The sequence below is a fragment of the Papio anubis genome, chromosome 7 (assembly GCF_008728515.1).
Source record: "Papio anubis isolate 15944 chromosome 7, Panubis1.0, whole genome shotgun sequence".
NCBI classification, from domain to species: Eukaryota; Metazoa; Chordata; class Mammalia; order Primates; family Cercopithecidae; genus Papio; species Papio anubis.
The window spans coordinates 113,374,988-113,386,537 of record NC_044982.1 but is presented as its reverse complement, the minus strand read 5'-3'; the positions used below and the strand labels follow the sequence as shown (position 1 = coordinate 113,386,537).

General features: G+C 54.1%; 1 long non-coding RNA gene across 1 annotated transcript in view; it reads left to right on the top strand.

The window, feature by feature from the left end:
* The first annotated feature begins 9,042 nt into the window (after positions 1 to 9,042).
* LOC101026501 overlaps positions 9,043 to 11,550 on the top strand; it is a 9,910-nt gene continuing 7,402 nt past the window's right edge. Inside the window, exons 1-2 of the long non-coding RNA XR_004185089.1 lie at positions 9,043 to 10,865; positions 11,154 to 11,254. This is a non-coding gene — a long non-coding RNA (uncharacterized LOC101026501). The remainder of the gene's footprint in view (positions 10,866 to 11,153; positions 11,255 to 11,550) is intronic.

Genomic DNA, 11,550 nt, shown 5'->3' with positions numbered 1-11,550 from the left:
TCATCTGTCTTTAATTTTCTTTTTAAATAGTAAAAGGTGGTTTCAAATCTATCCATTTTTCTCTCTTTTAAGCTGGCTGATAGGATGAAACTGAAGTTGAGCCATTCTTCTGTCTTTTGCTTTTGTTTTGTTTTCTTTTGTTTTATTTCATATGGAGTCACACTCTGCTCACTCCAGGCTGGAATGTAGTAGAGATTTTGCTCACTGCAACCTCCACCTCCAGGTTCAAGTGACTTTGTGTCAGTCTCCTGAGCAACTGGATTTTACAGGCACCCAGCAGTATGCCCTGCTTTTTTTTTTCAGCAGAGAGATTTTGTCATTTTGGCCAGGCTGGTCTCCAATTCCTGACCTCAGGTGATCTGCCTGCCTTGGCCTCCCAAAGTGCTATAGGATTACAGGCATGAGCCACTGGCGCTTTTTTTTTTTTTTTGAGAGTTCATTGTTCAGGGTTGGCTGGATACAGTGGAAGCATCACATGGCTCACTGCAGCCTCCACCCTCCCAGGCTCAAGAGATTCTCTGACCTCCTCTTTCTTTGGGTGCTGGCGACACGCGGTGCACCAGCACAAGTGGCTAATTTTGCAGTGACTGGGGTCTCCTAAGTTGCCTGCAACCAGGTCCAGAACTCCTGGGCTCAAGTGATCCACTGGCCCTTGCCTCCAGAACTTAACATACTGTTGCTTTTCAAGAGGCTATGCTTATGATTTTGTAAAGAACTCTTCTCAGAAATGAGCTCAATTTACCATGAATTAGACACTTCATTTCTTTTCATTCTATAGAGCAGTTTTACTGTCATGAGCTCTGGTCTTTTGAAAACCTGGTGCTCGCAACAATCAAACCAGCTTCACACCTGGTGCATGGGATAGCAGGAATTGAGGACAGAGCTCAAACTACAGTCAGCCTCTGTATCCTCGGTTCGGATCCCTGGGTTTTACTAACTGTGCACCAAAAATATTTGGAAAAGTAAAAATAATAAAAACAAATATTTATAAATACTTCATAACTGGTATTTACATTTATGTTGCATTAGGTAATATATAATCTAGAGATGATTTAAATTCATAGATGATGTGATAGGTTATTTGCAAATACTATGCCATATTATCTCAGGGACTTGGAGCATGGGTGAATTTTTGGGTATCTCTGGGGTCTTGGAACCAATATCCTGAGGTTACCAAGGATGACTCATTCAATTTCTCTACATATTCATTCTCTAATGTATTTTTTGTTGTTGTTTGACTTTTGTTTTGCCTCTTCAAGTCAATGTCAGAAACTTAGTTGTTCTAGGATTACCCATTAGCTCAAAGCTACCAGTAAGCTGACTACCACTGCAATCTAAGCAACATTTTTCCCCCATCAGATTTTCAAGTACAATTAAGAATCTATTGATGTTGAGGCTGTAAGGAGTTTTCCTCGAGTATGTTAATTATGACAGTCTTTTTACAGGCACCTAGACGACTCACCAAAATGAAATAAAATACCCATGCACTTCTAGCTAGAAGTTATCTGGTTAGTTCCTATCTAAAAGCTGGTTATGGAGGTCTACAGTTGATGAAAACTGTATTAAGTTTCTTATATTTATAATAGGTACAATGTTCTGTATGTAGATTATTTTAAATAGTTTTGCAGTCTTTGCCACAGCCTGCAGCTGTGTATAATGTTAATCGCTTAACAGTGAAACATGGCAATGACCTGAATCCCCTGGCCCCGGATCCCGCCCGCTTGCTAAACAAATGAAATAACTCCCACTGTCAGCTAAACTGGCGGTGGGCGCTGGCTTCCAGAGAAGGATTCTGGACGAGGAGGAGACGCCAGCTTCGCCCCAGCACCTCCAGTGGGCTGCGGTCCGCTCTCAACCTCACTGGACCAGCTCCCGCCCTCCCAGGGTCCGTTAGGTCCAAGTCACGTGATCGTGGAATCAGCTGACCCCACGCGACTGGAAAAGAAATTCCTGGCCCCGGCCCCTGGTGCGCCGATGAGGCGCCAGGGGTGGCTAAGGCATGGGCTGCTGGAGCGGGACTGGGGGCGTCAGTGGCCCTGGAAACGAGGGGGAGGTTGTCTGCCCTGGCCTCCTCCGGAAATACAGTGTGTGCGAGCGTGAGTGGGCTGCCGGTCTGGTAGAGAGTCCACTGCCATCCTGCTCCCGAGACGGGGCGGGCGGGGGTGGGGCGGGTAAGACAGAGCAGGCTTGGGCCAGCTCAGAGATCCCTTGCAGTTTCCCTGGCGGGAGGAAGGGCCCTGTCTCCGGGGCAGGGAAGTGGGCTTGTCTGGAGCTGGGAGTCCTTCAGATCTTCTCCCCAGCCCCCAAGAGGACTCCTCCAGGACAATTGCCCCCAGCCCCCTGTGGACTTGGGACACTTGCTTAGAATCAGCCTCACTCTTCCACAGTGCTAGGAAGCCCTCCACTCTCCAGATCCCAAAGTAGTAGCTTGGGGCTGAGACTTCTACCTGTCCATCAATCTAATCCATCCATCCATCCATCCATCCATCATCCATCCATCCAATCCAATCCATCCATCCAAGATGCTCTAAGCCGCCCAGTCCATACTCATGAAGTGTGCGACTCTACTTGAGCTTCGCGAGGAAGGGGAAATTGGATAGTCGAATCTGGCAGTCATAGTTAAGGCTCCAGGTAAGAGACCTATCCACGCCTTGTGTGTGTGCTAAGGGCCTCCCTGAGATGCCTCAACCTTAAAGGCCAATGGAAGGAGCTGGCTGGCTGAAGTAGCCAGTACCAGGGGTTGGGAGGCAAGGGTGGAGGTGTATGTCTTCAGACAGGAAACAGGCGTGCAGAGACCAGGTGAGAGAGCTTGGTTTCAGGAATGGGATACATTTCCCATAGCTGGGAGAGTATCATCTGGAGGTTAGGAAAAGATGAGGCTGTGCATAAGAAGATCAAATCTTTCCACTTTGGATCACCACAGTCAAGATAATGAACATATTCACCACTCCCCAAAAAATTTCTTTGTGTGAGGGGCTACTTTAGGGAAGTATGATCAAGAAGGGCCGGCCTGGCTCTCAGATGCAGTGGCTCAAGCCTGTAATCCTAGCACTTTGGGAGGCTGAGGTGTGTGATGACCTGAGGTCAGAGTGCCCGAGATCAGCATGCATTACCATGGTGAAACCCCGTCTGTTTCAAAAATACAAAAAGCCGGGTGAGATGGTGCATGCCTGTAGTCCCAGCTACTTGGGAGGCTGAGGCAGAATTGCTTTGAACCCAGGAGACGGATGTTACAGTGAGTCAAGATTGTGCCATTGCACTCCAGCCTGGCAACAGAGCTTGGTGACTGCCTCTTTAAAAAAAAAAAAAAAAAAAAAAAGAGGGGGCTGGTCTGATGAGGGGTCACTTGTGAGAGTGGAATGAAATAAAAGGATAGCAACAGAATGCAGCAGGCATATGCATGGAGCAAGGCTGAGTCCCCGAAGCAGCAGCAGGAAGCCGGAGTGGCTGGAGTTGGTGTGGGTATGGGGAAGAAGGGGAGAGAGATCACCCATCTCTGTGAGGCCCAGGACTTTGTTTATCCCCGCTGTACCCCCAGCCTTGTGAGGGAGCTTAGCACAAGAGAAGGCTTACTGATGTTTGGTTGAGCAGATCTAATGCCCCTGGAGTAGACCTCAGGAGCAGGGACAGGCAGGGTGGGTCAGGGAGAGTTCACTCAACAGCTCAGGATAGGGGAGAACATGGCCAGGAGGGTGTCCATCTGTGATGGGGCCCATGGGTCCCTTGCTGGACAGAAGTGTGGGAGACACGCACACACTCTCAGCCGCCCCTCCAGCCTGATTACCTGCCTCCCTTCCCTTGCAGAGGCTTCTGTTCTGTAGGATCTGGACTGTCCCAAGTGGGTCCTGGTGGTGAGATTGGCACTGGCCAAGATGGTTGAGTGCACAGAGTCTAGTCTGTGGAGGGGTGCTGGGGCTGGGATTGTGGGTAGAGGATGGTGAGCTTTTCTGGGGCTGGGGACCTCAGTGGTCTCAGCCTGTGCTACCATATTCTGTGACTCCTTGATCAGCAGCTGGCCTGCTCTGAGCCAGTCCCCAGGAAGGAGGGGTGAGTTCGCCAGCCTGGCTGATGTAAGGACTTCCCTTCCAGTCCTCTGTGAGTTGCAGCTGCTCTGCAGCCAGGTACTGTGGTAAGAGCTGCTGGGACAGGGGATGAGAGTACAAGACCCAGCAGCACCCCATTGTCCCATGACTCCATGACCCCCAGTGCCCTGGAAGCTCTATTCGGGAGGTGACCCAATGAAATCTCTGCACCTCCCATACTTTTTCCAGCCTGTCTGTTCTTATTGGTGGTGATCCAGGCTAAGGGTGAGGGGTTGGTGAATAGGTACTTATGCCTCTGAAGGTCTTCTTTCCCATCGTATGAGAAGATCCCGGAAGCTCTCACGGCTGATGCTGCTTGGTGAGTGCACCCCACTTTGTTCACAGGCCCCAGGCTACCCGGGACTTTGACATGGTGCCTGGTACAGAGGGGTTCCCACCACTCCCCTTTCTGCAGCGTCCTTAACTTACCTTCCCTAGTGGAGGAGCATGGGTTGTAAAAGAAAAAGACATTGACAGTCCCACTACTGTCTCTGCCAGCCCTCTGGTGTAGCAGTAGTGCTCTGTGGCTCCTGTGGGAGGCCTGGGAGCTTTGTGCTGAAGTTAATAGGGCAATCTGGGAGGTGGCTGGGCCACAGTGACACCCCTGTCCCACTCACGGGTCCATCAGAGCCAGGCTTACGGGAAGGCCACAGTAGCAGTGCAAGGAATTATCCTCCAGTGCGGCCAAGCACAGTGTCGATGGCTAATCCTTGGCCAGTGAACTGCAGCAGCTAGCTGCCCTCAAGGCAAGGGTTGTGGGTGGGCACCTGGCAGCCTGTGGGGCTAAGGCTGCTGCCAGCCGTGTGACCCTTGAGGTGTACTCTTGCCTCGTCTGGGCCAGGGACCCAAGCCCAGCCCCCACCTGCTACCTCCAGAGCTGCTACTCCATTCTTCCACAGAGCAAGTGGTCGCAGCCGCTGTTATGAGGAGAAGCAGCCCTTGTAGAAGCACTTTAGGATCTGGCAGCCCACGCAGCAAGTATGAGGCCACAGGGTCCAGGCTCCTTCTAGAGCAGTGCACACAGCACACAAGTGCATGGAGAGTCCAGGAGAATCTTTAACTGTGGCATCCCAAGCAGCTGCAGCTGGGACCTGGCCCTGGCTCTCCTGACTGGCTGTGGATTTGTACCAGATCAGACCTTGCCCTTTCCTCCTGGCTGACCCTTCCCTAGTCCCTCAGGCTCTCTATGTGTGAGCACCCAGCTCACACTTATTCCTCCTCTCGGAAGCGTGGTCCCTGGGAGCATGAGTGGCAGAAGCAAGCAGCAGACTGTGGACTTCTGGCTGCACCTAAGACTCCTGTGGCTCAGTTATGTGTGCTGGGGAGGTTTTGGCCACCATTTCCAGCCTCTCTGTAATGAGAGACCCATACTCCTGTGGCATGGAGGGCTGGAGGCCAGTATGAGTGCCAAGCACTTGGAGCAGGGCCCTGAGTGAGCATGGACTTGGAAATGGGTGTTCCTTGACTTTATGCACCTTGGGAATGGGAGTGGGGCACCCTGCATGGGTTGACAATTCATTGCATTCCCCCACCACTTCTCTTCCCAGCCCCCTGGCAAGTCCAGTCATTGGGGGTCCAGGAGGAAGAAGCCCTGGCTGTGTGACTGCCTGGTGCCTGGCTCTCTGGCCTCTGGAGTTCCTGGGAACGCCAGGCACCCAAGGCATGCTCCTCAAGCTTAGCACCTGGATTAGAAAGGGCTGGGACACTGGGATCAGGCCCACAACCTGGCCTTAAACCCCGTGGCCCCAGCTGGAGGATGAGGAGGTGCTGGGCTTTGGATGGTGGGGAATCAGTAAAGGACTGCTCACTGCTGGGCTTGGCCTTTCCAAAGGCTCAAAGTGTCAAAGGTTAAGCCTGCCCTCAGAAGCAGCCTGGCCCAGCCAGACACTCGTCACCAGGACAGGAAATCCCAGCAGAGGCTCAGGATGAGGAGAGCCAATGGCATAGCTGAGATGAAGATGCCCCATGGCTGGAGGCTTTGGGCCAGGAGTGCCAGGAGCAGAGCTAGAAGGCTACAGGTGGGGCCCCTGTCTCCCCAGACTTCTGAGAAGGCAGAATCTGGGCCCAGAAGGTGGCATAGGGGACCAGAGATTGGGGCTGTGAGCATCTTGGAGGGGTCTAAGGAGGAGGAGGCAGGCCAGATCAGGCATGTGAGTAGGCAGATGGATTGAGAGGGAGAGGACCTGCAGGAGGGAAGGAGGTACTGACTGAGGTCTGGGATGACGGGTGTGTGAGACTCCCAAGTGCAAATAGTCCCAGGGATTTTACTCCTGGTGGGAGGCAAAGAGGAGCAGGCCTGCTCTGATGGTGAAAGAGGAAGAAAGAGAGAGGAGGCATCAGGCTCTTAAACAACCTCAGCCTCCAGTGAACTGATAAAAACTCACTCATTGAATCACTGAACCCGGGAGATGGAGGGTGCAGTGAGCTGAGTTTGCACCACTGCACTCCAGCCTGCTGTGAGCTTAACCCCTGTCTCAGAAAAAGAAAAAGAAGAAAACTCACTCATTACCACATGGGAGGGCGCACTAATCCATCTACAGGGTCCCCACCATGACCCAAACACCTACACCAGGCCCCACCTCCAGCTTTGGGGGATCAAGACAACACGAGATGATGCATGCCATCCAAACTACGTCAGAGGCCCACCCCTCCCTCTCATCTCAGAGTCTTCGTCCTCAGTTCAGGTGCATGCTGGCCTATGCCTGGCTCCTAGGAAGTCATCTTGGCCCAAGGGGCTGGGCAGCACCGCCACTAGGCTGAAGGCTGGAGCTCCCACTTCCTAGTCCCAGCCTGCCTCCCATCATCACAGCCCACTCTGCTTTACATGCCTTCTCCACATCTGCCCCTGGGCAGCCCGGGTCAGTCTGGGTGTGCAGGCCTGCAGAGGTCCAGAAGTGACTCTGCACCCCCGGAGCTCATAATTTGTGCACCATGGCAGCAAAATGCACCTGTGCGCATGGCCAGGAGAGGGTTGTTTGTCCCTGTGATCCCAGTGTTCTGGGGAGCCTGAGGTGAAAGCTCTGAGACCAGCCTGGGCAACATAGCTTATGTCCTGTTCTGCAAAAAAAAAATAAAACTAGGCATGGTGGTATAAGCGCCTAGGGTCCCAGCTACTCAGGAGGCTGAGGTGGGAAGATCGAGATGAACCCAGGAGGTCAAGGCTGCAGCTGCCATTGCACCACTGCCCAGCCTAAGCAACAGAGCAAGCAAGACCCTGTCTCTAAACAAGTTGAAACAAAGTGCACCAGCTGTGGATACCAGCTTCTCCTGGTGTGTGGACCTGACCGCATTTGGCCCCACAGGAGGCAAGAGGCCTGCTGACTTCCAGAACATTCTCACCACTACACCTGTGTCCCTCCCATGCTCTGGCAGGCTTTGTGAGCGGTCCTGTCACCCACGGCAGGTGCCTTGGGCCAAGCTTAAACCATATCTGCCCTCCTGAGAACCTTGTCCTGATGGTTTTCCCCACCCATAGGCCCCTCATTTCAGAACTTTGGTATGAGTATAAGGATCGACTCTCTGCTACCAGCCTGGGAGGACTGTCCCTAGGGCTGGGTTCTGATGGCATATGAGGGTTCAGGACTAGACCCAGATGCCTGTAACCTGAAAGGCAGGCTCGGCTGCCCTTAGCCACAGAGCCCTCATCCAACCTGACCTTCCTCCGTGATACAGTCCCCACTCCCTGCATCCTTTGGTCTTGGTCCCGCTGGGAACTCTGGTTACCTGGCTTACCTTACTGACTCAGAGGTGTATGGACATCCCTCTCGGTGAGACACAGTGACAGTGACAGATTGCTTACCTTGCCCAGAGTCACCATGGCCAGGCAGAGCTCAGGTCCTGCCCTGTTCAACCTCTGCCTGCTGGGTTCAAGTGATTCTTCTGTCTCAGCCTTCCCAGTAGCTTGGAGTACAGGTGCATGCCACTCATGCCCAGCTAATTTTTGTAGTTTTAGTAGAGATGGGTTTCACCATGGTACAGATGGTCTTGATCTCCCCACCTCGTGGATCCTCCCACCTCAGCCTTTCAAAGTGTTGAGATTACAGGTCTGCCACTGCACCCAGCCTCTTAACACCTTTCTACTTGTGCCCCAGGGTCTACTTCTTTTGGAGCACCTGGAGCCCAAGAAGGCTCTCACCTTTGTGATCCCAGGGACCTCCTGATCATGAAGAAGAATGACCCAAAACCCACTGTGGTGCCTGAAGGAGCAGGGTCAGCTCTCTGCCTCCCATGGCCTCTCTGATGGTGAGTATACATCCAGCAGCGCAGAGCTGGAGCAGAATCAGGAGGATGGGGGTTTTCTCTGTAGGTAGCTCTGGGCTCCAGGGTGAGCTCTTTAACCTGGTCCTCCCTGTGACTCCTGGCCCCAGGCAATGAAAGCAGCTTGCTGAGGTCACCTGTCAGGTAGGGACAGAGGATCTGAGTTCTTTCATCCACCTCGCAGCTCTCCCACTGCCCTCCTTCCCCCAGGCACAGAGACAGAACCTGGCATGCTGTGCCCCTGGGGAGAAGAGTCCCCTCTCTGGTGAGGGATGGAAACCAGCTTGGGGCAGGAGGGATGAGGGTTCTGGGGGCTCTCCCATCCCTGCCTCACATTTGAAGGATGGTATCTGGGTGGCAGCATGGCTTAGGCTCACAAGGTGGCCCTAGGTTTATAGCCTGGCCTCGGGCAGATGCTGCCATGCCACCTTCTCTCAAGCATCCCGGACCTGGAACCCTACCTAGTTGTAAAGGTCCTCAGGCCTCCTGCACCTTGGGCATTGCCACCTCACTCCCCGCCCAGGCAATACTCTCCTTGGTGCTGACCACCCTTCTCAGAGATCTTGTTCAGCCCACAGCTTGCTGGACATCTAGGCTGCTGGTGTCTCTGCCCAGCACCAACATCTCTCTGTGAGTCTCAACCAGACCTGAGCTGCAGCTTCAGGTCAGGGTAGGTGCTGACTTAATTGATGACCCAGACAAGGTGGTTTATTGATGGCGTCACATCTGCTTAAGCTCTTGGCCTCTGTGGTTTCTTTGGGGGCAAGATACTCCTCTGTCCCATGCTTAGGTGCCCACATGTGGCCACAGTGCCTTTCCTACCACCATCCCTACTGGAGGCCGGTGTCCAGGCACCTGTGGCTCCAGGCAGAAGGCTGAGTGCAGAGCCAGGCCTGGGCAGATGTTCTGCAGGGGCTGCAGGAGCTGAGAGCCCTGGCCACGCAGCCCGTGGCCATCCATTCCCCTTCACTGTGGCTGGCCCCTCATCCACCATCCTTCCAGGGGCTAGGCCTGGGGCCAAACTGACTTTTGCCTGCCCCTGGTTCCCCTTCTGCCTGCCAGGTTCTTGGCTGAGCATGATGCTCTTGTCCATTTCCTTGATTATCCTCAATCAGAGGTTTATAGAGCCACTTGGGGACATCACATCTCCTGTCTACCAGGTCCTCACCAGAGACTGGACTGCCTTGGGCCGGGCCTATGATAGTCAGGGGTCACACCTGCCTGTTGGGACCTAGCTTCAGCGGCTTCAATCTGGGCAATGGCCTGATGGGCGGCTGCCCCTTCTCATCTGCTTTGGGGAGGCAGGAGAGGAAGGTCAAGCAGGAGATCTGCTTCCTGCCCACCTGAGGCTGGTTGGAAGCAGGGCGCCCACCTGTGCCTGTCTCACCTTGCTATAGGTGCAGCGGAGGCTGAACCCCTCTCCTGATCTCCTGCAGGTGCGGATTCCAGGTTTACAGTAGGTGTTGGAGTGGGCTCCAGAGCTCTCCTGGCCCTAGGAAACCCTGGGCTCCAAGAGTCCATGGCCTAGCCAGATTGTTTCCCACACTGTCACCCCCCCAAACATGGGGGTGCATGCTCTGTGCCCTGGGTGGGACATTGGAAGGAGTTCCACCTTCCAGGTTTGGATCACAGTAAAGCCTCTGCCATGGGGATGTGCTGGCCAAGACAGATGGAGTTGAACCAGCCCTGTCATGTTGGCCTTGGGCAAGTCACCCGTGCCTTGCTTCCCTTTCCCCAGCAGCTGGACAGGGATAATAGCACCTATTTCACCCATATTCAGATGCTCACTTGTTAGCAGGAACTGAGTCCTGGAGGAGGTGCAGGCAGAGCCATCGAGGCAGCACTGTAGCTGGACCTGGTCTGAGTCCCAGCTCCTGGCTGTGAGATGTGTCTCTCTGTTTATTCATCTGAAGGATAGGGCTGTGCTGTTCTGGGGTCACTGTGACAATGCAGCTGGCCTGTGTGCGTTGGTGGTGGCCTCCTGAGATAGTTTGAGGTGGACTAGAGGTGTGTCTTGAATCTCCCCTCACCCCCTTGAGGAAGAACCACTTCGGGAAGACTGATGTGTCTGTATGAAGGAAACCAGGTTCCCCACCCCTCAGCTGTCCTCTGTCCCTTCCCAGCCCCCTCTGCTGTCCTGCAGGCTCTGGCAGTGGCCATCCAGCTTGGTGGCCATCTGGCTGGTCCACACTTCCAGGTGGACCCTCTCTCCTCACATGGTTCATGTGTCATTTTGTCACCTGCAGACAGGCCACGCTAGCCACAGGGCCTCCTTTCCCTGGTACCCAGCCCCCCCCACTAGGTATGTGCCCCCTCCCTAAAGCCCACTGTGTTCACCAGCTGTATTTGAACTCTGTCTCTGTGCAAGGCCTCATGGAAAGCCTGAAACAGCCTGGCTTGTAGAGGGCCAGGAGACCAAAGCTTGAAGACAGAGGGACGGTCTCCCAGAGTCTACTTAGCCTCAGCCTCAGTGCTGCATCCATGCTGTTTCTGGCTTCAGTGGGTCAATTCTCTCCCGTAACATCTGTAAGTGCTCCTGTGGTGATGGAGGTGGCTGGAGAGAACAGGCTGCCATAACCCTCCCTCCCTGAGAAGGCCCAATGGGGAACGTTTTAGGCATCAGGGCATTCCGGGGAGCATCTTCCAGGGACCCCTCCTACACCCTGCCCCGCCCTGGCTCTCTAGTCAGAAATTGTAGTTGCTTGGACAGCTGGGCTGATCCAGGACAAATGCATCTACTAGGCTGGTCTTCAGGGTGCTGGGGTGGGGGCAGGGGCACTTCAGGGATAGGAAGGAGAGGCCTGTGTGTTCCAGAAGTACAGAGGAACCTGGTGCTGACTGCAGTCAACCCCGATGTGATGACCTTTCTACCCACCCTCTTTGATGTCTTTGTGCTGGCTGCTGTCTTTGGCCAGGTAAGCTCATGGTCTGTGCTCCTGGGGTCCCCTCACTGGGCCTGTCCACTGACTGCAGGTAGAGGAGCCTACAGGCCAGGACTGTCCTTGGCTTCCCCTTGCAGGTTGTGGGTTCAAAGACCATTCCTGGGTTCCACCACCACCAAGCCTCAGCGGTATCCTGATGGGCACAGGAGCTGCTGGGGCTTTCTAGGTTAAGACCTTTGCCTATCCCAGCATTCCCCCGCTGCAGTAGGGGGGCTGCAGGGGTCAGCCTCAGTCTCTGCCCTGGGAGCCTGCCTTACCTTGCCCGGGCA